Source organism: Ictidomys tridecemlineatus, chromosome X (assembly GCF_052094955.1).
Source record: "Ictidomys tridecemlineatus isolate mIctTri1 chromosome X, mIctTri1.hap1, whole genome shotgun sequence".
Lineage (NCBI taxonomy): Eukaryota > Metazoa > Chordata > Mammalia > Rodentia > Sciuridae > Ictidomys > Ictidomys tridecemlineatus.
This window is the reverse complement of record NC_135493.1, coordinates 81,028,432-81,054,262: the sequence shown is the minus strand read 5'-3', so window position 1 is coordinate 81,054,262 and position 25,831 is coordinate 81,028,432. Positions and strand designations below refer to the sequence as shown.

Sequence of the window (25,831 nt, the reverse complement as noted above, 5' to 3'; positions counted from 1 at the left end):
AAGAGTCTCTTACCTACACTTCCGGCGGGGATCACAGAGGAGAGGGTAGCACAACTACCAGGACGGAGGACATGCGCTTGTACGGCTAGGTTCCGACTTCCGGATCTCAGCCTCGCGAGGCGTGATTCCGTCGCGAGCTCGGCTCTGCCCGCTGCGCGTCCTCATCAGAGGCGGGGTCTCAAATTATCTACTCTCACCTTCCGGTGCCTTCCCCGCCCCCACGCCGGCCCCGCCTCCTGACTGTCTCGTAGGTTAAGAAATAGCGGGGGTGGGGAAGGGGGCGGGGAAATGGTAAGGGGAATCATCGGATTTCCTCCTACGGTCATGTAACCTACTTGTAAGACAGAATCTTGTATACCGGACACTCTCTAGGATTAAATCAGCATGTTCCCAAATCTTAGTGGTCAGGAAATAACTCAGCCTGCCTCGGATGTAGGCAGGGGAGGGGGTTCTTTGTCTGCCTGGAAGATGGCGACCGGCAGGGTATGAGAAAATGGCCGCCTGGGTCACATGTCTAGCCGAGAATTTCCCACCTGAAATGAATTGGGTTAGCAATTCCCAACAACCTTCCCAGTTCACAGGGCTCCAGATGAACCCTGAGGCAGCCACTCCCAGAACCTTCTGCAGAAGCTCACATCCGTGGCCAGGCTCTGCCCGAGAAGGAGCCAGGAATAACTTGGGAGCTTCTCCCACCCATATGCTGACCCTCCTCCCTCCTTCCCTGAATTGCGGAGCAGCGTTTGCAGAAGGAATGAATTTGTGTCTCTGAAGTGGGACCAAGTAAGGTTTTTTTTGTTGTTTTTTTTTTTCCAGAAACCATTTCGAGGAGCACCTGACGTGGTTGGAGAGTGGGTATACCCCTAAAAACAGTAAATAGTCTGAAATGGCTTTTCCTTGGTAATCTAATTCCAGCCCCTCCTCTTCCTCTAATCTAGACCTCCGGAGGGGGCAAAGGGCAGGTGGGGCTTTACCCGGAGGGTATATTCCTCCACTTTAAACACATCTGCTGAAAATGACTTCCTCAGCCCTCCTACCCCTTAGCACATGCTAATCTCACTCCCTAGCCCTATAGCCAGGAAAGAGTTATAACCAACCTCTCCCCATAGAGGCATAAAAATTCCTTTGGACACCAAACTAGCCCTGGCCACCTTCACATTTCTCCCGCATTTGCAAATTCAGTTTTTTGAAAGACCTTAATCACTTCTGTGAAGTTGCTATGAACTTTCACAGTTGAGTAAAACCCCGAGCACTTTGTATATAACTGTTAACCTAACACCTCACTGAATATTGTACTGTAGTTGTTTATGTGAACTCCTTGAGATTAGGGACCATATGTCTTCCAGTTCTCAAGCATACCTAGCACAAAATGGGTACAAGGTTGGTTTCAGCAAATTTGACAAAACGGGTGAGTTTAAAGCCTATATCTCTAATCATTGGAAAATGAACAATTTAATGGATAGCATTGGGAAATTTAACTCTCTCACACACACACACACACAAAAAAAAAAAACCTAGATCTCTACTTATTCTACATAAGAAGGTGGACTGCAAATAAGAAGGTAAAACTATAAAGCTAATATAAAATGTGCAGGAAAATACCTTTGTGGCCTTTAACTGGGGAAGGGTTTTTTTAGGGGAGTGGTACTAGAAATGGAGCCCAGGGGCACTCTACTACTGAGCAATACCACTAACCCTTTTTATTTTTATTTTGACCCAAGTTCTCACCAAGTTGCCTAAGCTGACCTCAGATTTATAGGTCCTCCTGCTTCAGCCTCCTGAGTAGCTGTGATTATAGGCCTGCATTACTGTACCTGATTTGGGGAAGGACTTTTTAAACAAAATCCTTAGTACACAGAAAATGCAGTAGAGAACAAATGTAATCAAATCTTTGATAGGAATAAAAATTGGTACTATTGCTTCAGAAAACAATTACAAATTGCGTGAATAGTTGAAGATGGCTCTGGGATCCAACAGTTCTCCTGTTGGAGATAGGTAGAAGATCTCCCCTACACGTTAAATCCTGAAGAAATTCTTATACATATGCTCAAGAAGGCATGTGCAAGAGTAATCTTTGCAGAACTGTTGTAGTGGAGAAAAAAAATTTGAATGTCACCAATAGGAGAATGAATAAGAAATTGTACTATAGCCATACAACACAATACTATACAACATTGAAAATGAATGAATCATGTTGAGGCAGGAGGATCACCAATTCCAGGCCAGCATAGGCAACAGAGAAAGAATCTGTCTCAAAAAAATACATACACACACACAAAGAATGAGTAAGAGTTGCGTGCATGAACCCAGATAAATTTCAAAAATAATGCCAAGATAAATACAAGTTGCAGAAGAATACACAAAGTATGAAACTACTTTACATAGAGTTTTAAATCTCAAATAATGTACTATGCTGTTTATAGATTATGTAGACACATATTTGGGGGGGGTACAGGGGATTGAACAAGAGGTACTCTACCACTGAACTACATCCCTAGACCTTATTTTCTGTTTTGAGGCATGGTCTCACTAAGTTGCCCCGGCTGACCTCAAACTTGCAGTTCTCATGCCTCAGTCTCCCAAGTTGTTGAAACATATTTTTAAAATAGAAATACCAAAAACAGAATGGTGATTATTTCTGGAGAAGAAAATAGGAACAGAAAGAGAGAGAGATGCACAGGAGACTTCAATTGTTTTGTCTAATATTTTATCTTCTGAGCTGAGTAGTAGGTACATGGGTGTGTGTTGCATTATTCTCTATACATATTTGAATGCCTCAAATAATATTTTTTCAAATGACTCAAAGGATCTACAACAAAGTATTAATAATAGTTTGAATCTAGATCACTATTTCTCTAACTTTGGCTAGAATCAGAATCACTGGATTACTGATTACTGGGCCCCACACCCAGAGTTTTGGTTCAGTAAGTCTGGTTTAGGGGGTTTAGGACCCAGGAATTTGCGTTTCTAACAATTCCCAAGCATGGTGGTAGTGATGATGATGATGATGATGATGATGATGATGATGACGACGACGACGATGACGACAAAGAAGCTGTTATTGTTGCTAGTCTAGGTACCACATTTTGAGAACTACTGATGGAGAAAATGAGATTATCAGTGAATTTAATTTTCTTCCTTGTGCTTTTCTGTGTTTTCCATTTATATGATGAATATGTATTATTTTAATGAAAGGTTTCTGTTTTTACTTAAAATGACTTTCATCTCTACTTCCCACTTTCATTTCCCTCCTATACACAGTCAATCTAAGATATTTTATGCATATATTTACATTTGCCACCTTGCAATAGATGTATTGTTTTAGATGCATATATTTCCTCAAATTTTTAATTTTTCAAAATTCAGGACAGTTAGAAGAAAAGTATAATGAAAATCCATGTGCCCTTACTATTTTGCCAAATATTCTACATAATCACAATACCACTATCATACTTAAGAAAATTTAGCAGTTATTCAGTAATATCAAATATAGCCAAGGGCTCAGAGTTTAGCTCAGACCCCTATATCTTTGTGGGTTTTTTATTGTACCTCCCCCCTATTTCAGGGAGTATACTGGGGATTGAACTCATGGGCATTTTACTATTGAGCTACATCTTCAGCCCTTTTTATTTTTTATTTTGAGACAAGGTCTCACCAAATTGCTGAGGATCTTGCTAAAGCTGTTGAGGCTGACTTCAAATTTGTGATCCTCCTGCCTCAGCCTCATAAACTGCTGGGATTACAGGCATGTGCTACCACACCTGGCTTTCTCCTCCCTATATTTTTTGTGTGTTTCAAATGACATTGATATTTTTTGAGGAGTCCAGGATAATTGTACTTTTCCTTTCCTTTTTCTTCAATATGGGAATTTAACCCAGGGCCTTACACACTCTATGCAAGTGCTCTCTACCACAAACTACATCCCCAATCATTTTTATTGCATTGTGAAACAGGGTCTCACTGAGTTGCTCAAGCTGGCTTCACGTTGAGATTATCTTGCAGGCTCATTATTATGTATAATGTCCCACATTCTGGGATCATGCTTTCTTTCAATATGGTTAGATTCAGATTAAATGTTTTCAGCAAGAGGAGTACATAGAAAATATCCTTTATTTCATATTGTATCACCTCAGGAGGCACATAATATCAAGTTGTTCCTTGATGATGCTTTGTGTTTGTATATTTTATTTTAAGTAATTATATCTCATTCTGTTGCTTTTTTCATCCATTCTTCTGTTTTTATGTATACTTCTAATCCCTTGCTTCTACCTCCTCATGGTAACTAGGGCGCTTTTGCTGCATTTCCTCTAAATATTCAATGGACAGCATGATTGTCTCTAGCTCCCCAATGGTACAAATAATACTTCAGTGAACATCCTTATACGTGTCCCCTTATTGACCTGTATAAGGATTTGTTTTGCAATAAGGATTTTTTTCTTTTGTCTGTTTGCTTACTTGAGCCTAGGACCTAATACATACTAGACAAACACTCTACCACTAAACTGCATCCCAAATCCCCTCTCCTTTTTTTTTTTTTTCATTTTGTTTTGAGACAAGGACTCACTGTGTTGACAAGGGTGGCCTTGAACTTGGAATACTCCTGCCTCACCCTCATAAATAGCTGGGATTACAGGTGAATGTCACTGTGTCAAGAGAGAATTTGTTCTGGAACATACACCCAAGAGCAGAACGATTGTATCCTAAAGTGTACATATATATTTAGTTTCACATTGGACACCAGTTCTTCTAAATGGTTCTCCAGGATGACTGTACCAGTCCCATACTTTGACCACATATAAGGATTTCTATATGCCTGCATCCTCATTAAGATTTGATGTTTTCCAGCCTTCTAGTATTTGCCAGTCTAACAGGTGTGACTCAGTATTTTGGTTTAGCTTATATTTCTTTGTATACTAATGCATTTTTAGCATCCTTTCATATGTGTGTTAAACACCTGTTCTGTAAATTGCTTGCTTAATAGCTCATATTTTATGTTGAAGTTCCTATCTTTCCTATGGATTTTATTTTGATTTACTGGAGTTTCTAACAGAGTCTAGCTATTAGTCAGATTCAGACATAGTAAATATTCTGTTGTAACTTCGAAAATGTTAGACTTCTTTGAACAGAAATTGTTAATTTTGATGAAATAAAATTCATCAGTTTTTTTTCCCCTTTGTGGGCTTTTTCTTTTGTTTTGTTTGGCTGTTTGCTTACTTGCTTTTACAGTACTGGGCATTGACTCCAGGGGTGTTTAACCACTGAGCTATGTCTCCAGTGCTTTTTTAATTTTTAGTTTGAGACAGGTCTCACTAAATTGTCTAGTCTGGCCTTGAATTTACAGTCTTTCTGTTGAGCTTCCTTAGTAGCTGGGATTACAAGTTTCACTTTGTAGTTTGAGGTTTAGAGATTTTATTTATTTATTTATTTGGTGCTGGAGATTGAACCCAGTGCCTTGCACATGCTAGGCAAGCACTCTACTACTGAGCCATATAACCAGCCCTGGGGATTTTATTTTTAAAGTACTTACCCTTCCTAACTCAAAAAGATATTCTCCTCCTTTTTTTCCATTAATTTCATAGTATCACCTTTCAAATATAGGTCTTAATCCATCTAGAATCCATAATCCATTCTTTTTTTACTTATTTATTTTTTGTACCAGGGATTGAACTCAGGGGCACTCAACCACTGAGCCACATCCCCATCCTTATTTTTATATTTTATTTAGATACAAGGTATCACTGAGTTTCTTAGTGCCTAGCCGTTGCTGAGGCTGGCTTTGAACTCTTGATCCTACTGCCTCAGCCTTCGAAGCTATTGGGATTACAGGCATGCACCACCACACCCAGCTAGAATTCATTCTTACAAGTGGTGATAGGTGAAGATAGTTTTTTTAAAAAAAAAATAAGCCAGATTTTCCATCATCAAATACTAAAAATTCCTCCTTTTCCCATTGATTTGCCATGCCAACTTTATCATATCCATATTATGATATGTATAAGTGTGTCGATGTCTAGTCTTGCACTAATGCCACATTGGTTTTAATGTTTTATAATGTATCTTAACATCTGATAGGGTGTTTTTTTCCTCTTTAGTCTTCTTTTAAGATTATCTTCATTATATCATCACATAAGTTTTAAATCAAATCTATCAAGGTCTTAAAAAATGCAAGTGAGATTTTGATGGGGATCACACTGAATTTATAAATTAATTTGGGGAAGTTGACAGCATTGTAATATTAACTGATTCCATCCACGAGCATGGAATATCTCCTAATTGGTTCAGCATGTCTTCTTCTATATTCTGTAAGTTTAAGGTTTTCTCTTTAGAATTATTTTATATTAATTTATATTTTCTTTAGAGTTTTGGTTACTATTGTGTTTTGTTTTTATATATTTTCTATAGCTAATATACATATATTTTCAGTATCAAAACTATTCAATATTTATTTATTTAGGTACTGAAGTTTGAACTCAGGAGCACTTTACTACTAAGCTACATCCCCATTCCTGTTTTCAATTTTTTTTTTTTAATTTTGAGACAGGTCTTGCTAAACTGCCCAGGCTGACCTCAAACTTGTGAACTTTCTGCCTCAGCCTCCTGAGTAACTGGACTGAATATTAAAGTATTTTAAAATTATGCTTTGAGAGAAGGCTCTTCCAGCACCATGCAATGCACAGTACTCATGTCTACCTACAAGGAAGTGAGCATGTTGCGTTTTGAGGAATTCAATCAGGCTTTGAAGCAGCACAACAGACAAGACCATTTTCTCCTACTTTACCAGTACTAAGGACCCTGAAGGGAAAAGCTAGTATCCCTACTGTGTGCAGGCTAAACCAGTTGTTCAAGAGGGGCTGAAGCATATTAGTGAAGGATGTATTTTCACCCACTGCCAAGAGAAAAATCTTACTGGAGAGATCCAAATGATGATTTCAGAAACCAATTGAAAATATTTGCAGTGCCTACACTAATTAAATATGGAATGCCTCAAAAAACTGGTAGAATCTGAGTTTCTTCAGGCCAAACTTATGGACATGTTGTTGTCTAGAAGATGATGGTAGAGATGGAAGATGATGGGAGAGCCAGGTATGGTGACACATGCTTATAATCCCAGTGGCTCAGAAGGCTGAGGCAGGAGGATTGTAAATTCGAGACCTGTCTCAGCAAATTAGTGAAGCCCTAGGTATTTAGCGAGACTGCCTCTCAAAATAAAAGATCAAAAGGAAGGATTGGGGATGTGGCTCAATGCTTAAGCCACCCTAGGTTCATTCCCCAGTATTAAAAAAAAAAAAAAAAGATTTGATGATGGTAATTGTGTCTTGATTTCCTGGTTTGCTCTAGTATAAAAGAAACTGCATACTTGCTTTGAATTTATTTTAGCAATAAATAAATGGTGAAGCCAAAATTAGCTTTTGTCTAAACAATAAAGAATGCTATTAAAAATAAAGTTGTGCTTTGAAACATTTCACTCAGTTGACCGCCCCCCCCCCCAAAAAAAACACCCTTTGGTATCAGTTTTGTTCATTTGTTTTCTCTTTCCAATGTTTCTTTCTGCAGTTACAAACACTATAAATGTATATTCTACCACCCCCTTACACAAAGTACCATACTCTCCATATGGTTATATATGTTGCCTTTTCACTTAATAATACACCTGGAGGTTTTTCCACATCAGAGCATTAGAGCATTTTCAATATTTTGAAAGCCACTTATAACAGTACATAGATGACTGCCTTAGAGTCTTAAATTATGTGGATGTACACTCTTATTTAATGACTGTGGTTCCTGACTGATACATGGTTGGGGTGTTTTTAGTTTTTGGTATTACAGTGAATAGATATCGCATACATATGCAGATATTTCCATAGGATAAATCCCCAAAATTACATTTATAATTTTAATAGATATTGCTAAACTTGAACTCCATAGGTGGTGTATCCTTTTGCATTTCTACCAGCAATGTGTGGGTGTATCTGTTTCACCACAGCCTTACAAGCAGCGAGGTATATTGTTAGACTGAGGTTTTTGACAATGTGATAAGTGAGAAATGGTATCTCAGTGTAGTTTTAACTTGTATTTCTCTTATTATGAGTAAAGTTGAATATGTTTCCATTTGTATAAGGATTATCTTTATATCTTTTACTATGAATTAACTTTTTATCATCTCTCCTTTTTCTGTTGGATTGTTGGCCTTTCTTTGATGTCTAGAACCTTGTTGTATAATTAAAGATATCACATCTTTGTCAGCGGTATCAGTTTTCGGAATTTTTTCCAGTTTGTCATTATTTTGACTTAGCTAATAGATTTTTTTCCAAGTAAATTATATCTAAACAAATGTAAATGTTTTCTTTCTTTTGCCCTTTCCAATTTTTCTTTCTCTTTTAGTTTATTTCTTCCTTTCTATTGTCATTTCTTAATTATTTTTCTCTTTCTTGGTCTCTCCTTCCTTTCATCCTTCTTTCCTTCTTCCTTCATTCCTTCCTTTCTCCCTTCAAAATTAGGTTTTACTATGTTGTCCAGGCTGACCTTGAACTCCTGGGCTCAAGCAGCAACCCTCCTTCCTCATCCTCCCAAGTAGATTAGGCTACAGGCATATACCACCTCCAGATTTTTAGTCGCAATTTTTATGACATATTTCATTAATGACCCCAGTTTTTCATTTATCTCTGTATCCACTTTTCATGGTACCCTTGCACACTGTCTGGCCATGTGACTTGCTTTAACTAACAGGATAGTAGAAATCTTGTTATAAACACAGACTTAGAAAAAAACTTCTTACATGTTCTGCTTCCTCTCTTGGACCTCTACCACAGCCATATATACCCACGCTAGCCTACTGGAGGACTGTGAAAGACGTAAAAATGAACTTGGGGGCTGGGGTTGTGGCTCAGTGGTAGAGTACTCACCTAGGATACATTAGGCACTGGGTTCAATCCTCAGCACCACATAAAAAATAAAGATATTGTGTCCACCTAAAACTAAAATAAATAAAATGAACTTGGTCATCCCAGTTGATGCATCCTATAGCAATCTACTTCTGACCAAGCCACCAACCAAGTACAGGCACATGCCAGCTAACCCAGTTGAAATCAACAGAGACAGGTTTATTTTTTTAGTGAATCATTATTATGGCAGGAATCCCCTATCATTGTTCTTCCTTTCAGAGATATCCTGACCGTGCTTGCTTTGTGTGTGTGTTATGTATTACTGGAGTAATGTATTTCTAAGTAAGCAGTCCACCACTGAGCTACATTCCCAGCCCCTTATTATTTTCCCTTATCAACATTAAAGTTAGCTTTTCTAATTTCAGAAAAAGTAAATATTTTAATGGGCTTACACTGAATTTATAAATTAATTTGAACAGGCACAGTGATATACCTGTAGTCCCAGCTACTTGGAAGGCTGAGTTAGGAGCATCACTTGAGCCCAGGAGTTTGAGACTAGCTTGGGCAACATAGTAAGATCCCATCTCAAAAAAAAGCAACTAATTTGACATCTTTATGATTTTGAATTTTTTTTTTTTTTTTTTTTTTTTTTTTTTTTTTTTTTTTTTTTTTTAAAGAGAGAGTGGGAGAGGAGAGAGAGATAGAGAGAGAGAGAATTTTTAATATTTATTTTTTAGTTCTTGGCGGACACAACATCTTTGTTGGTATGTGGTGCTGAGGATCGAACTCGGGCCGCACGCATGCCAGGCGAGCGCGCTACCGCTTGAGCCACATCCCCAGCCCTGATTTTGAATTTTTATAAGAACATGGAGTACCTCTATATTTTTCTTTAGGGTGATATAAATATTTCTCACAAAGATTTGAGACATAATTTTTTTCTTTTGGCAGTTCTGGGGATTGAACCTAGGACCTTGCACATACTAGGCAAGCACTCCTACCATTGAGCCACATCCCCATCCCTTTTTTATTTTGGACAGGGTGTCACTAAGTTGCCTAGGCTGGTCTCAAACTTGTGATCCTCCTGCTTCATCCTCCTAAGAGTCTTGGATTACAGGTGTGTTCTACCACACCCAGCTAGACATTTCTTTTTAATATTTCTAGTTATTATATCTTTCTTCTTTAATAGATGTAGCCTTTTCTTTTATACATCTTCCAAATGGATGATTTCTATATATTAATTTTATATCTTGCTACCTTATTGATTTTTCTCATTTGTAGTAGTTTTTCTATTGGTTCATTTGAGTTTTCTGGCTCTATAATCTTATCATATAAATAGTAATAGCTTTGTCTCCTCCATTCCAATTATATACTTTTAATTTATTCTTTTTCTAATTGCAATGATTACTACCTCCAATACAATGTTAAATTTATAGTAGAGAAAGTAAGTAAATACCATTACCTGAATTCTGATTTTAACATATAAATGCTGGGAGTATTTTCTGCTTAAGTAAAATGATGAATTGGGGAAATCTATGAATCTATCAACAGAAAGAAAGAGATAAAACATCATATAAAGAAGAAGCGATATATTTCTTTTATTGAAATTTCCTTAAAAAGAATAATATTGAGTTTTGTCAAACAAATCTTTGACATCTCTAGAGATGCTGATATTAATTTTCTACCTAGATTTAATAATGTGTATTAATGGATTTCCTAATATTGAGTGATTCTTACATTCTTGGAATAAACTCCACATAGTCCTTAGTCCTTACTTATGAATCTTGATGTAAATCACAACCTGATGTAAATCTTTGTGATTTACATACAGTCCTTTTTACTTTTTGAGACAGGTTTTTGCTAAGTTGCTGAGGGTCTTTTTTTTTTCAGTTGTAATTGGACACAATACCTCTATTTCAATTATTTTTATGTGGTGCTGAGGATTGAACCCAGGGCCCCACATATGCAAGGCAAGTGCTCTACCACTGAGCCACAACCCCAGCCCCAGCTTAGGGTCTTGCTAAATTGCTGAAGCTGGCCTTGAACCTGTGATTCAGCCTCCCAAGTTACTGGGATCCCAGGCATGTACCATTGTACCTGGCTTCTTGTAGAATCTGTGTCAGATCTTGGCATCAGTATTATACTTACTTCATAAAAAGATTTTAACGTGTTTGGGGGCTGGGGTTGCAGCTCACTAGTAGATTGCTTTCCTAGCATGCATGAGGTCCTGGGTTTGGTCCCCAGCACTACACAAAATGTTCCTTTAGGCTCAAAAAATAAAAATAGCATTGAGATCTAAAAATTTAAAAATAGCATTGGGATTATCTGTTGTTTGATATTAATGAACTTTCCCTTGTGAAAAGATCTTGGTCTAATACTTTTAGGAGGTGCATAGCTCCTTAAAGCTTTCTCTATTTCTTCCAAGGAAATGGTTCTGTTTGGAATTTTCAGTTATATTTTTCAGTTATATTTTTTCTATATTTTTTCTGTTTGGAATTTTCAGTTATATTTTTCTACTACATTATCCATTTCTCCTAGGTCTTTAAAACCATTTGTGTAGAGTTGTGTGAAGTCTTTTTTGATGTTTAAAAGTCTACTTGCTATAGTTCTGTTCATCTATTAATTTCTTATTTTGTATATTGGTGCTTTTCTTTTTCTTTTCTGGACTACATTATCTAAGAGCTTATATATTTCTTTTTCACAGAATCAGTACATTTATTCATTCATCCTCTGTTATCTAGATGTTTTCTAACTCTTTGATTCAAGTTTTTATCTTGGTTAATTCTTTCCTTCTGCTCTCCTTGAATTAATTAATTAATTTTGGGTACAGGGATTGAATTCAGGGCCAATCAAGCAAGCACTGAGCCACATCCCCAGCCCTATTTTGTATTTTATTTAGAGACAGGGTCTCACTGAGTTGCTTAGCACCTCTCTTGTGCTGAGGCTGGCTTTGAACTCATGATCCTCCTGCCTCAGCCTCCCAAGCTGCTAGGATTTTTTTTTTTTGTCTAACTCTTTGAGTCTAATGTTTATTCATTTACTTTTTTCCATGTTTTTCATATAAGTATTTTAAGGCTATAAACTTTCCTCTGATCACTGCTTTCACTGTACCATAGATTCTGGATATATAGTTTTTCAATACCACTATTGTCTGAAAATTGAGCAATTTTGGCTTGAGTTTCTCCTTTGATCCTAGAGTTGTTTTGAGTTTTTGCATGGTCAAAAAAAGATCCATGGGCTGGGAATGTGGCTCAAGCGGTAGCGCACTCGCCTGGCATGTGTGCAGCCTGGGTTCGATCCTCAGCACCACATATAAACAAAGATGTTGTGTCCGCAGAAAACTAAAAAAAAAAAAAAAAAATTCTCTCTCTCTCTCTCTAAAAAAAAAAAAGATCCATTTATATCAACTTCTATTTTTTCCAGTGGTGATTAGAGAAAAATATCTTCTGTTTACTTTTTGGAATTTATTGAGATTTTTATTCTTGGCCTAATATTGACTTTGTTGTTTAAGTTTTCTATGTTGTTACTGGATTTTCTATTACTTTAATCTGTCCTGGAATGAAAAAGGTGAGTTAAATTTCTCTTGGTTTTAATGTGTTTCAATTTACTATCTCTTGGCCTCTGAATCTCATTTTAATTTCATTGACAGTTGCTATGTTATTTGGTTCAAAAATATTCAAAATTTTTATATCTTCATTGTAAATTTTGGCCTTCTTTGTCACAATGTTTTTTTTGAAATAACCTTTTATTTAAAAAATATATTCATAAGAAACTTACAGAGGTAATACAGAATTTCCATATACCCTTCACCTAGTTTTCCCTTCTGTTAACATCATGTATAACTACATTTGTCAAAAACTAAGATATTGACACTGGTACATTGCTATTAACTAAAATGTCCACATTTTTTTCAGATTTCATCAGTTATTCCACTGCATTCTTTTTCTATCCCAGGCTCAAATTCAAGATACCATATTGCATTTAATGATCATGTCTGCTTCAATATGTGACAGTTTCCCAGTCTTTCCTTGTTTTTTGTGAGTTTCACAATAAATCAGTGCTTTTTCTTCTGAGTTCCTAACTTGTCTGATATTAAGATTGCATTATTTGCTTTCTTCAGTTGCATTTGTCTTGTACATCTTTGCCCACTATTTTTTTTTCCTTTTTAAAACCAGAGACTGAACCCAGGGGCACTTAACTACTAACCCACATCCCCAGCCCTTTTTATATTTATTTAGAGACAGGGTCTCACTGAATTGCTTAGGGCTTCGCTAAGTAGCTGAGGCTGGCTTTGAACTAGCAATCCTCCTGCTTCAGCCTCCAGAGCTGCTGGTACTTGCCCCATGGTACCTGGTGCCCATTCTTTTTTCTTTTTTTTTTTTTTAACTGATATGGAGGATTGAACCAAGAGGTGTTATATCACTGAGCCACATCTCCATCCCCCCCCTTTTTTATTTTGAGACAACATCTTGCTAACTTGTCCAGAACTCAAATTTTCAATCTTCCTGCCTCAGCCTCCCAAGTAACCGGGATTACAGTGCACCATCGTATCAACCCATTCTTCTATTTTTAACCTTTTGGAATCAATTTATTTGAGTTGTTTATCTCTATATAGAAAGATAGATATTGATTTATTGCTAAAGATCAAATCCTGAGCCTTGCATTTGCTAGGCAAGTGGTCTACTATTGAGCCACATCCTTGGCCCTAGTTAACATGCTTGAATATAGCAGTTGGATTTTGCTTGGTGATCCAATGAGCTAAGACCATTTGTATTTATTGATAGGAAAGATTTGTCATAATAGTTTTTAAACTTTCTTTATATATATATATTATATATTAAAAGTTTTTTGCTGCATAGCCTCTTCTCACATTTGTTTTTATAGTTATCCTGACATCCAGAAAAGTTAAAGACTAGGATTGTAGCTCAGTGGTAAAGTAACAGGCCTGGATTTGATCCCCAGGACAACAAAAAAAAGTTCATATTTTGAACTAGTGATCAATCTTTTTTTTTTTTTTCCTGGTACCAGGGATTGAACTCAGAGGCACTCAACCACTGAGCCACATCCCCAGCCCTACTTTGTATTTTATTTAGAGACAGGTTCTCACTGACTTGCTTAGTACCTTGCCATTGCTGAGGCTGCCTTTGAACTCAGGATCCTCCTGTCTCAGCTTCCCAAGCCACTAGGATTACAGGCATGCGCCACCATGCCAGCGTGATTAATCTTAAGTGTCTTTTTCTTTCCTTTGGCAGTACTGGGGATTGAATTGGGGCCTCTCTACCACTGAGCTATATCACTATGCCTTTTTTTTTCATTTTGAAACAGTTGGCTGTGAGTTTGCCATCATCCTGCCTCAGTCTCCCAAGTAGCTGAGATTACAGGCATGTACCACCACTCCCTACTTAAGTGTATTATTTTTTTATTACATTTTCCTAATTGTTTTTTACTAAAGTAAAAAAATGTTATTGATTTTTTTTTTTTTTTTTGGTGGTGGTGGTGCTAGAGATTAAATCCAGGGGTGCTCTACTACTGAGCTATACCTCCAGACCTTTTTATTTTATTTTGAGATAGGATCTCACTAAGCTACCAAAGCTGGCCTCAAACTTGCAATTCTCCTGCTTTTGCCTCCTGAGTAGCTGGGATTACAGGCATGTGACACCATGCTGGCTCATATTATTGATTTTTATAAGTTGATTTTATATCTGGCAACCTTCTAATAATGTCTGTTGAATCGTTTTAATATATTTTCTTCTAGCCCTCACATCTCTCATTTCTTTTTCTCCCCATATAGTCTTTATTTTTGAGAGAGAGAGAGAGAATTTAAAAAATATATATTTATTTTTCAGTTTTCGGTGGACACAACATCTTTATTTTATTTTTATGTGGTGCTGAGGATCGAACCCAGCACCCCGTGCATGCCAGGTGAGCACGTTATCACTTGAGCCACATACCCAGCCCTTCTCCCCATATAGTCTTGACCAAAATTTTCAGTTCTGTATTAAACAGTTATTGGTGAAAGTAAATATCTAGTTTTTTTCTTGATCTTCAAGGAAATACATCTAACATTTCTTCATTTAATATGAAGTATGATGTAAATTTTGAGTACATAACCTTAACCAATTTATGAAATTGGCCTCCTAATTTACTAATGATTTTTATTGTTTATAGGTGTACGACATGATTTTTCTACATTAATTGAGATAACCAAAAATGTGATGAATTGCACTGATAGATTTTCTAAGATTGAACTAATTCTCCTTTAATTTTTGAACTAAATTCCATTTGATCATCTTATATTTTTAGCATACTGTTGGGTTCTATAATTTAATATTTCATTTGAGATTTTCACATAAGAGAAATGAACCTATAATTTTATTTTCTTTTATTTTCCTTATCTGGTTTTAGAATCAACATTCCAAGATTCTACTAGACTAATAAAATGAGCCAGGCAGCTTTCTCTCCTCTTCTATTTTCTGGAATAACTTCCATAAGAAGGGAGTTGGCTAAGGATGTAGCTTAGTGCTTGCCTAGCATACATGAGGTCCTAGGTTTGATCCTCAGCATCCTATAAAATAAATAAAAAATAAAAGAGTTTCTTGGAGATTTTGGCACAATGCACCTATAAAACCATCTGGGCTTGGATTGGAGGTGGGATGGGAGTTCCTTGACTACCATTTCAATTTCATTAATACTTAGTGGTCTATTCAATTTCTGTATTTTTTTCTATATCATTTTTGTCATTTTCTATTTCTCAAGGGAAAAATTCTTATCTGATTTTTCAGATTATTTCTGTCTAGTTCCTAACAGTCAGGTTTCTGGCTCAAGTCCTTGGCAGTGCCTTCACAGAGAGGGGAGCGCCAGAGGAGCAGCATGCCTGTCATTTGGGGGCCAGTGGAAGTTTGGCTCCTTTTGCACTTTGAGCAAAAAGAAAAAAATGGCTATGTGTGATTCTCTGGCTTTGAATATTTGGGACTGTATATGATTGTGTACTCTTCTATGAATGTGTGTGTTTATACATGATGTTCTGCTGTGCTTCTGTTTATACAAAAATATAAGACTGAAAGAGAACAGTTTTTCAACGGGAAATTGGCTGGATGATTCGCTCTGTAGCTATTCTTCAGTATCTACATGGATCCCTGAGCTGCAAGGGGGTAATTTCATGGGTCCTTCAATGTCCTGGTGTGCATCTGTATCTCTGCAAGTGGATGATTCATTCTGTGTACTATTCCATGCCTCTGACTGCGTCTGTGAGAATCTGTGATCATATGTGTATCTGTATGTCTCTGCATGTGCCTGGGTCTCTAACAGTGGTAGATGGTGTATGCATCTCTGTTTCACTGTTGAAGTATATATATATGGAGTGCACATGCTACGTGGCAAGTTCAGACTCTCTAAGTCTGGAAGAAACATTACAACAGGAAATGCTCTGGATTCCAGCTTCCGGATGGAATTTCACTCAGAAAAATACCCCTTCCTGGTCCTCCCAATAAATGCAGCATTCTTTGTCTTTCTTCAAGAGGCTGATTTGAGGGGGGTTTTGCTAACCTTGACCTCGGAGGCCACATCTTTCAGGAGGTTTTGGCAGAGCCATGAAATTCCACACCCTGCCACTTGCCTCTTGCCAGGCCTACCTCTTCCTCCTGAATCCTTTTATAGCTCTACATTATCTACCAGACCAATTCCAATTTAATTGTTCAGAGTGGCCAGAGGAAGACACAGGGAGATGGGGACAAAGAATATAAGATTTTTAAAAGTAAATTGATATGGGAACAGGAACAGATAGATAAAGACAAAGAGAGACCAAGAAATAGGGTTTGATAGGTAGAAGCAGACTATAAAAAAATGGGGATTAAAGAAACAGATGGATGGGTAAAGATATGCAGAGAAATGAAGTAAGCAGGGTAAAGAAAGAGAGTCTAACTGAAATTAGGTAGGAATATAGGAGGAGATAGAGATTGGGGTCACAGAAGCAACTCCATTGAAAGTGAGGGCACATGCCAGGCTTAGTGGAGCACGTCTGTAATCCCAGTGACTTCGGATGCTGAGTCAGGAGGATTGCAAGTTTGAAGCTAGCCTGAGCTGGCAAGGTCTTAAGCAACTTAGTGAGACCCTGCCTCAAAAATTAAAAAGGACTGGGGATGTATCACAGTAGTAGAGCACCCCTGGGTTCAATCCCCAGTACCACACACACACAAAAAGAGGACACAGAGATGATAACAGAACCAGACAGATTGTGAGGGGGTAACTGGGATTAGATAGACAAAGATGGAAATAAACACGTTGGTGACAATAAGGAGGAAGATGCTGATATTGCAGCTAACATTTTTGAGCATTTGTTCTATGTGGGGCATCATTCTACAAGCTGTGCTTAATATTAAAACTCACTTAATCCTCATAGTAATACTATGAAGCGCAGGTACTATTCTTATTCATATTCTACAGATGAGGACACTGAGGCACAGCAAGTCAGTGGCACTGCTAGCATTGGAATTCAAACAGTTTAGCACCAGTGAATGTATTTGTGTAGATTATATCATTGAATCCTCAGAACTCTGATGTAGGTTTTATTATTATCATCCACAGTTTACAAATAGGGAAAGCAACACTTCAAGTGATAAGCAACTTGCCCAAGGTCACACAGAGGAGCACGGAGTGAAGCCCCAGCTTGGACCCAATAATGAGAATATGTCATGAACCAAGGATTAGGATTAATTATTCCATCAGTGACAAAGAGATAGAAGCAAAAAATGTGAAGGGGGCAGAGAAAAATGAAGACAGAGATATAGAAATTGGGACAGAAAGGTGAGACCAGAGAAAGACAGGTGGAGAACAGACAGATGAATGCAGCAACACAATTAGAAAAATAAGGACTGAAAGACAGCCGAGATAAGATAAGTAAGGACAGAATGATAGGGGTCAGGAGGACAGGAGCCAAGGAAATTGAAAGAGAAACAGAAAAGACAGAAATTCAGAAACAGATGAGATAGAGCAACAGGGTTACAAATATAAGGACAGACATTGACCAAGATGAGGACCGTGAATTAGGGGCAAGATGGGAGACAAGGTGTACCCCAACATAACTAACATATAGAAAGTGAGACAGCAAGAACAAGGAGAAAGTTTGAGAGAATAGGAGGGACAGGAAAAAGAAATAGCCAAACATATGTAAACAAAATGACAAGAGAAAATAAAATAGAGAGATTGGGGAATGTTTGAGAGATGGTGACAGTGATGGAGAACTTGGGCTGGGGGACAGGCAAATGATAGAGAAACATAGACAAAAAAAATTCAGTTCAATACAATAACTATTCACAAATCTTTTGGCTATATTAGGGCCAGTACTGGATGCAAGGGGCCCACTGGACTATGAACTTAGAAAGGCAGGGCCCATGCCTTTGTTATTCACTAATGTAGCCTACACCCATAATAGAGTGCCATTTATGGAGAGGGTTCTTGTTTATTAAGTGTTAGTTAGTAGAGACTGTGCATGCATTTGTGTGGATTATATCATCAAATCCTCAGAACGCCAATGTGGGTTTTATTATTAGCACCCACAGTTTACAAATGAGGAAAGTGACACTTCAAATGATAAGTAACTTGTCCAAAGTCACACAGAGGAGCCAGGACCAATGGTGAGAGTATATCATAGAGCAAGGATTGGAATGAATCCTGTTCCATGCACCTGAGGCACAAAAAATTCTAGTCTGCCAGTCTCTAAAGCCTTTATGTTTGACCATGATGCCTTACCTCTTCCATGACAGCTTGCTAAAGGAGAACTGCAGAGCCTCTAGGGTAAGTGTATCCAGACTCCTTATTCTCTGGAGTTCTAACCATCTACTAGGAGAGACAAATCTAGCTATTTCAGAGAAACTGGAAAGTCCTGTGGGAAAACTGAGGAAAAAGCAAAGAAAATAAAATAAGATTCTTAGAAGGGGAGGAAGTTTTAAGAGGCCAGAGGTAGATTTACATAGAAGTCAATGAAGCTTAAGTTTCAGGACCCCTCATTTACACAGGTCCCTTCAAGTCCTTGTTTAATGAACAACAAAAATATCCTGTCCCTAAATCTTCAACTCATATCTGAAAGAAATGAACAGAGGTTCTACCAAGTTTGACAGGAGTCCTAAATATGTGTAAGATAGGGCTGAGGTAAGATAGCTCAGTGGTTAAAAAACAAACAGCCTAGCATGGAAAAGGCCCTGAGTTCAACCCTTAGTACCACAAACAAGTGTAAGATATTATTGTTGTGAAGCTGAAACTTTTCTAAGCTATCAATAGAAAAAAAATTCAATCAACCATACTTTTAAGAAAGACTAACATTTCTATTCTCTTTATAGAAAATGACCTTTATTCATGCTTCAGTGACAAAATAGAAACCAACCATCAGACATTGAGAATTGTTACAGGTCTCTCATCTTCCCACCACTGAATCTCTAAACCTACCAGTGTCAGTGTTCATTTTCTTGTTCCTTCCTGTTATGATGAAGAAATTAGGGCAGGACAAGTTCGAGGATGGATCTCCTCCTCTCTGAGGTGTGGTACCCCAAATCTTGACCCATACATCTCCTTTCCCTTGCATTATTCCCTTTCTCCCTCTCTACTGGATCATTCCCAGAAGCAAGCATAGTCCACTAACTCCCATCTTTAAAAAATCATACTTTGACCCTAACACTACCATTACCCTGTCTCCCAGGGCTCTGTTCCTCTTTGTAGCCAAGTTGCTCAAGAGAATTTTCTACACACCTAGTCATACTTCAGTGGGGTAGAGATAGGTGTTCCCTTCCATTTGATGTCAGTGAGGGTCCAGTAACAATCTACATACCCATTACACTCTAACCAACTAGTACTGTACATTAAAAATTAATGATTTTAATGATACAGATTATAAAATTTAAAATATACATTATCTGTAAAATTTGAATAAACAATAAGTTCCTATAGACTCCCCTAACACCCAGGTTCAAAAACAGATCATGCATTAGTGACAACCCCCACTATGGAACCCTTACTAGTCACATCTCTTTCTCCTCCCTAAGAGGTAACTGCTGTCCAGAATTTTTCCTTTTTCAATCATTTTCTGTATGATTTTACAACATACTACTGTATCCATATATTGTTTAATTTTTTCATGTTTTTCAGCTTTATAGAAATATATTTCTGGTGAATATTTTGAATCAGCATTAGTTTCCTGAGTCTCATCAACATTGATACATGTAGCTACAGTACAGTCATTTTTTTATTTCCTTACAATATTCTATTATATAAATACATCTCAACATATTCATCCTATGTTTGTGTTTTCAGTTTCTTGCTATCATAAACAGGCTTTTGTGAATATTTTTGTCGTGTTTCTCAATACACATATGCAAGGATTGCTCTAAAGGGCAGTTCCCAAACTTTTTGGTCTTAGGTCCCCCTTTTTTAGGTCTCCACCTTTTCAATTGAGACACATCTATGTTGCCCAGGTGGCCTCCAATTCCTGGGCTGAAGCAATCCTCCTGCCTCAGCCTCCTGAATAGCTAGAACAATAGACCCATGCCATTGTGCCCAGATTGCATTCTTAAAAAGCATTGCAGACCCCAAATAACATTAGTTTATGTGGGCTAATATAAAATATTATCAAATATCAATTAATATTAATATCAATATTTAATATTGATATTAAATATAAAATATCAATTGATATTTGCTGTATTATAAATTAAAACTGAGGAAGCAGCATGCATTGGCTCAGTGGCTCAGGAGGCTGGGGTAGGAGGATAGCAAGTTTGAGGCCAACCTAGTAACTTAGTGAGACTGTCTAAAAATAAACTTTAAAAAAAGCTGGGGATGTAGCTCACTAGTAGAACACTTGCCTAGCATGGTCTAGTTCCTGTGTTCAGTCCCTAGTACCACCAAAAAAGAAAAAGAAATTAAAATTAGAAAAGTTTAAATATATCCATTTCAAAATAACAATAATAAATATATTAATTTCACACAAGGTTTTTATGAAGAATATATTTTCCAAAACAAAAATAATTTAGTGAGAAAAGTGACTCTGTTATACATTTTTTATAAATCTCTACTGTATGGCTTAATAAAAGACATCTGGATTCTTATATCATTTCTACATTCAATCTGTTGTGATATCACATGTCAAGTAGCCTCTGGAAAACTCTCTGCTACATTCTTGAGAGAATGAGAGTAAAATAAGCAAATAACTAGTATTATGGTTTTGGCTCCCCCCAACTCCACAGGATCCCCAGACCACACTGTGAGAACTGCTACTCTGGGATATATATCTAGAACTGCTGGGTGATAGAGTATGTGTATCATTCAGTTTTACTAGAAAATGCCCAGCTTTTTCTAGAGTACTTGTATCAATTTACACTCCCATGAATGATGTATCCATTCACTCTTCATCCATTCCGGTGTTCATCCTAACCACTCCGAAACAGCTCTTATCAAGGTCACCAACAGTAACTATGTTGCTATATCCAATGGACTCTTTTCATTCCTCATCATACTTGACTTCTCAACATTCTTAAAAGATCCCAGACACACTCCTATTTAGGACCCTACCTCTCAGTCTCTTTGCCAGCTCCTGCTTTTTCACCCAACAACTAAAGTTGGAACTCTGTGGAGCTCAGTCATAAATCCTCTTCCATTTTCACTCTTTGCTTTATCTTTACTGATCTTTTTTATTCTCATGGCATTTACTTGTTTGCTTGTTTATAGTGGGGATTTAACCCAGGGCACTTTACCACTGAGCTATATTCCAGAATGTTTTATCTTAAATTTTGAGACAGAGTCTTGCTAAGTTGCTTAGGGCATCACTAAGTTGCTAAGGCTGGTCTTGAACTTGCAATCCTCCTGCCTCAGCTTCCCAAGTCACTAAGATTACAGGTGTGTGCAATTGTGCCTGGCTTTATGCTGATGACTCTCCTTTATATTCAAAACCCAGACCACATCCCTAGAATATACCACCACATACTTGACTTTTCCATGTGGATTTCAAAAGAGCATGTCCCATTTAACATATCCAAAACTTAATTCTTGCTCTTCCCCAGAAAAACCTGTTCCTCTTTCTACTTTTCTCACTTCAATGAGGGACTGGCTCCACCATCTACAGTCCCTGAGAATCATTCTTGAGTTCTCCCTCCGCACCTCCCCTTCCAAGCCTTTACACCATATCCTCTCAATTCTAAATATCTCTTAAATTTGTATACCTCTCCCTATCTAAATTGCCACTACTTTCAGCATTTGTCAACTCACCATTATCTCTATTTGCAATGAGTTCCTAATCTTGTCCACCATCAATCCAGCCCACAGCAACGATGTCAACCCCAAGTTAAAAACTTAATTTTTAAGTGTATCTCATCAGGTTTTAGATATAAAATACCTACAAAAGGGATTCTATTTTCTTATGATTCTGTTTACATATGACACAAAGTGAAGAATTTCATGGAACGTACTTATCCTTCCTACATAATTCTATGATACACTCTAACCCTTTCTATTCTTTTCTCAAATTGACTACAGTACTTTCTTCAGTGGGATCCACATGTAAAATCATTGCTTCAATACCTTTCCAATGCTTGTAGACTCAAATCCATTCTCCTTACCATGTCCTATAAAGCTCTACATAATTTGACTCCTTTAACCTCATATCCCACCCCTCTCACCATTGACTATGTTCCAATCATACTAGCCTTCCTATAGCTCCTAAATACAGTTGTCCACTGGCATACTTGGACAATTGGTTCCAGGACCCTCACCACATGGATGCCAAAATCTGCAGATGCTCAAGTCACTTATATAAAATGGCATAGCCTGGTTAACAAAGCAGACCCCATCACAAAAGAATGGCACAGTATTTGCAAATAACCTATGCACATCCTCCTATATACTTTAAATCATCTCTAGATTACTTATAACAGCTAATGCAACATCATGCTATGTAAATAATTGTTATACTGTACTGTTTAAAGAATAACAACAATAAAAAATCTATACATTTGGTACAGGCACAAATTTTTCATTTATACACAGGATATATATATATATATATATATATATATATATATATATATAGAGAGAGAGAGAGAGAGAGAGAGAGAGAGAGAGAGAGAGAGAGAGACTGGAGTGTGAACCCAGAGCTTCACACATGCTAGACAAGTGCTCCACCACTGAGATACATCCGCAGCCCTTTTTTAAATCTTTATTTTGAAATAGGGGCTCACTAGTTTACCCAGGCTGACCTAGAACTTGTGATCCTCCTTCTTCAGCCTCCCAAGTAACTGGGATTCCAGGTGTGTGCTACCACTCCCAGTTCAAAATATTTTTTATCTGAAATTGGTTGAATCAGTGGATGCAACAGAGGAGCAATTGTATATCATTTCTCTTTCTCCCCAGGGCCTTCCTACTTGTGTTGTCCACTGTGCCTGGAACATTTTTGCCTTCACCCTTCCTCTGCTGACTCCCATTCCTTCAGTTTCAGCTTAAACATCAGGCCTTGCCTGACGCCTCAGACTAAATCACCCAACCCCATTATTCTTTTTTCTATCCTATCACCCTGTTTTGTCCCTTTATAGCCTTATCATATTTTGTAATTATATGTGTTTATGTGTTATAACTGTGTTTGTATATTTCATATTATCTTCAATACCAGGCTATAAACTCTGAGGAAAGAGTTTGTTCACCACTGTCTTGTTCATCTCTGTCTTACTACTGCATAGTGTTTCACATGGAGCCTGGCCCATAGTGTGTGCTCAAAAGACATTCATTGAATGAGCTGAGATTTGGAGAACAAATGAAGGGGAATTAAGGAAATGTGGAGAGAGTTTCACACAGAGGCAACAGCATATGCAAAGGTTCAGAAGCTATAAGGCTAAGGAAAGTCTAAGAATTTCAGCTTTGACTCAAGCATGTAGTCTGGAAAAGCTGGCAGGGGGCCAGATGATAAAGGGATCAGCTTAACCTTCCCAGTTAAGGAAGGTAGATTTTCTTTTGAGTCAGTTGGGACTTGCTGAAAGATTCTAAACATAGGAGTAATATGATTTGATTTGCCTTTTCAAAAGATACACATTGCCTATAGTGTAGAGAATAGATTCCAAAGAACAGAAATGAACCAAGGCAGCTGCAGAAGTATTGCAGGTTAGAAATGGCGCTGGTCTAAACCAGAATTGTGTCATCAGAAATTAAGAGCCTAGAGCTGGGGTTGTAACTCTGTGGTAAGCACTTGCCTAGCACATGTAAGGCACTGGGTTCGATCCTCAGCACCACGTAAAAAAATAAATAAATAAGATAAAGGTATGTGTCCATCTACAACTAAAAAATTTTTTTTCAAAATGAAGAGTCTACATAAATAGACTTGGGAGATATTAAGGAGTTAAATGACAGTACTTAATAATTACATGGGGGGCTAGAAGAAAAAGCAGAACCAGGGGTGTACCTCAGGTTTCTTCTTTCACTGGGGTCATTCACTAAGATAAGGTGCCAAGAAGGACAAACAGTTTGGAGGAGGATACCCGGGGTTGGAAACAAGCTGAGGTTTTAGGTGTCTCTGGGATATTCAGGTAAAGCTGTCTAATAACCAATGGAATGCATGAGTCAGAAGAAACATTTGGACTTGGGGTTACCAGTTTAGGGGTAATCAGCAAAGATAATAATTGAAGCCATGAGTGCAAATGAGATAACTGAAGGAAAGAAGAGAGAAAGACAGGAGCTTAGATTACAGCCCTAAAGAACAGCAACATTAGGGGTTGGACAAGGAGGAGCTCAGAAAATAAAAAGGAATTACCAAGGAAGTAGGAGAAATATAAGGAGAATATGATGTCATGAAAGTGGTTTAAGGAAGAGGGAGTGGTCTCCAGTGCCAAATGCTACCTAAAAGCCAAGTAGGATCACCTCTGAAAAGATTCTATTGCCCAGCATTTTGGGAAGCTGAGACAGAAAGATCTCAAGTTCAAAGCCAGCCTCAGCAATTTAGGGAGGCCCTAAGGAATTTAGCAAGACCCTGTCTCAAAATTAAAAAAAAAATAAAATAAAATGGGCTGGAGATATGGCTCAGTGGTTAAGTACCCCTGGGTTCAATTCCTGGTACAAAGAAGAAGGAGAAGGAGAAGGAGAAAGAGAGGGAGAGGGAGAGGAAGGAGGAGAAGGAGGAGAAAATGAAGATTCTATTGGAGTTAGTAACTTAAACCATGGCAGACCTTGGTAAGAGGCAAGAAGTGGAGGCAGATTGGAGTGGGTTCAAAGATACGTGGAAAGTGGGGAAATGAAGACAGTTGAGGTAGGCAACCCTCTTGAGAAGTTTGTAGAAAAGAGAAGATAAGGATGGTTGGAGAGAAAGAATTTTGGGTAGTCATTTATTAATTTTTGGATGGATGAGACCTGAGTATGCTTAAACGGGAAGGAGCAAGGGGCAGATTCCTAGGCTTGGTGGCAAAAGTCAAGAACTTCATGTTTGGTGGCTTTTGTTTACCCTGTGAAGTAGGAGATGGGGTCATCTGCTAAGGGTTAGAAGGCTGATGGAGAAATAGGGGGCCAGGTGAGGGAAGGTTTGAAATGGCTGTCGTGAAGAATGGGAGAGAGGGATGATCAGGGAGTGGTGAGGAGAATGGGAGAGAGAGAGAGGGGGGCGGGCGCATGAGAGCTGACGAGTAGGGTTGTAGGTCAGCACTGAAGACGTCACAGAAGCTGGGAAATATGGGTTTATAATGGCACACGTCTGTAAAGTTGAATAGCTTTTGCCAGCAATGTTTTCTTGCCTGGGAAAAGGCGGACAGTTGGACGGATTCAAGACTGGGATGTTGCCAAGCCCATGCGACAAATCAGGGAACTGAGGCTACTGGTAAGAGAGTTGAAAAGTAAAAGACCATGAGATCTGGTCTGAGCAAAGTGAAGAGTACAGGCCAGCTATGACCAAACCCTAGGGAAACTCTGGAACGTGTGGAAAGGCTTCTGGAAGAGAGTGA

At 37.9% G+C, this 25,831-nt stretch overlaps 1 protein-coding gene and 1 pseudogene across 2 annotated transcripts in view; one reads left to right on the top strand and one right to left on the bottom strand.

The window, feature by feature from the left end:
• Gnl3l (G protein nucleolar 3 like) overlaps window positions 1-179 on the bottom strand; it is a 35,686-nt gene extending 35,507 nt beyond the window's left edge. Inside the window, exon 1 of the mRNA XM_013364956.4 lies at window positions 14-179. The gene's annotated coding sequence lies outside the window, so the exon portion shown is untranslated. The remainder of the gene's footprint in view (window positions 1-13) is intronic.
• LOC101955251 (thioredoxin domain-containing protein 17 pseudogene) lies at window positions 158-7,441 on the top strand (annotated as a pseudogene). The gene is made up of 2 exons (XR_013431823.1): window positions 158-780; window positions 6,539-7,441. The product of XR_013431823.1 is annotated as a thioredoxin domain-containing protein 17 pseudogene (transcript).
• The last annotated feature ends 18,390 nt before the right edge of the window (window positions 7,442-25,831 follow it).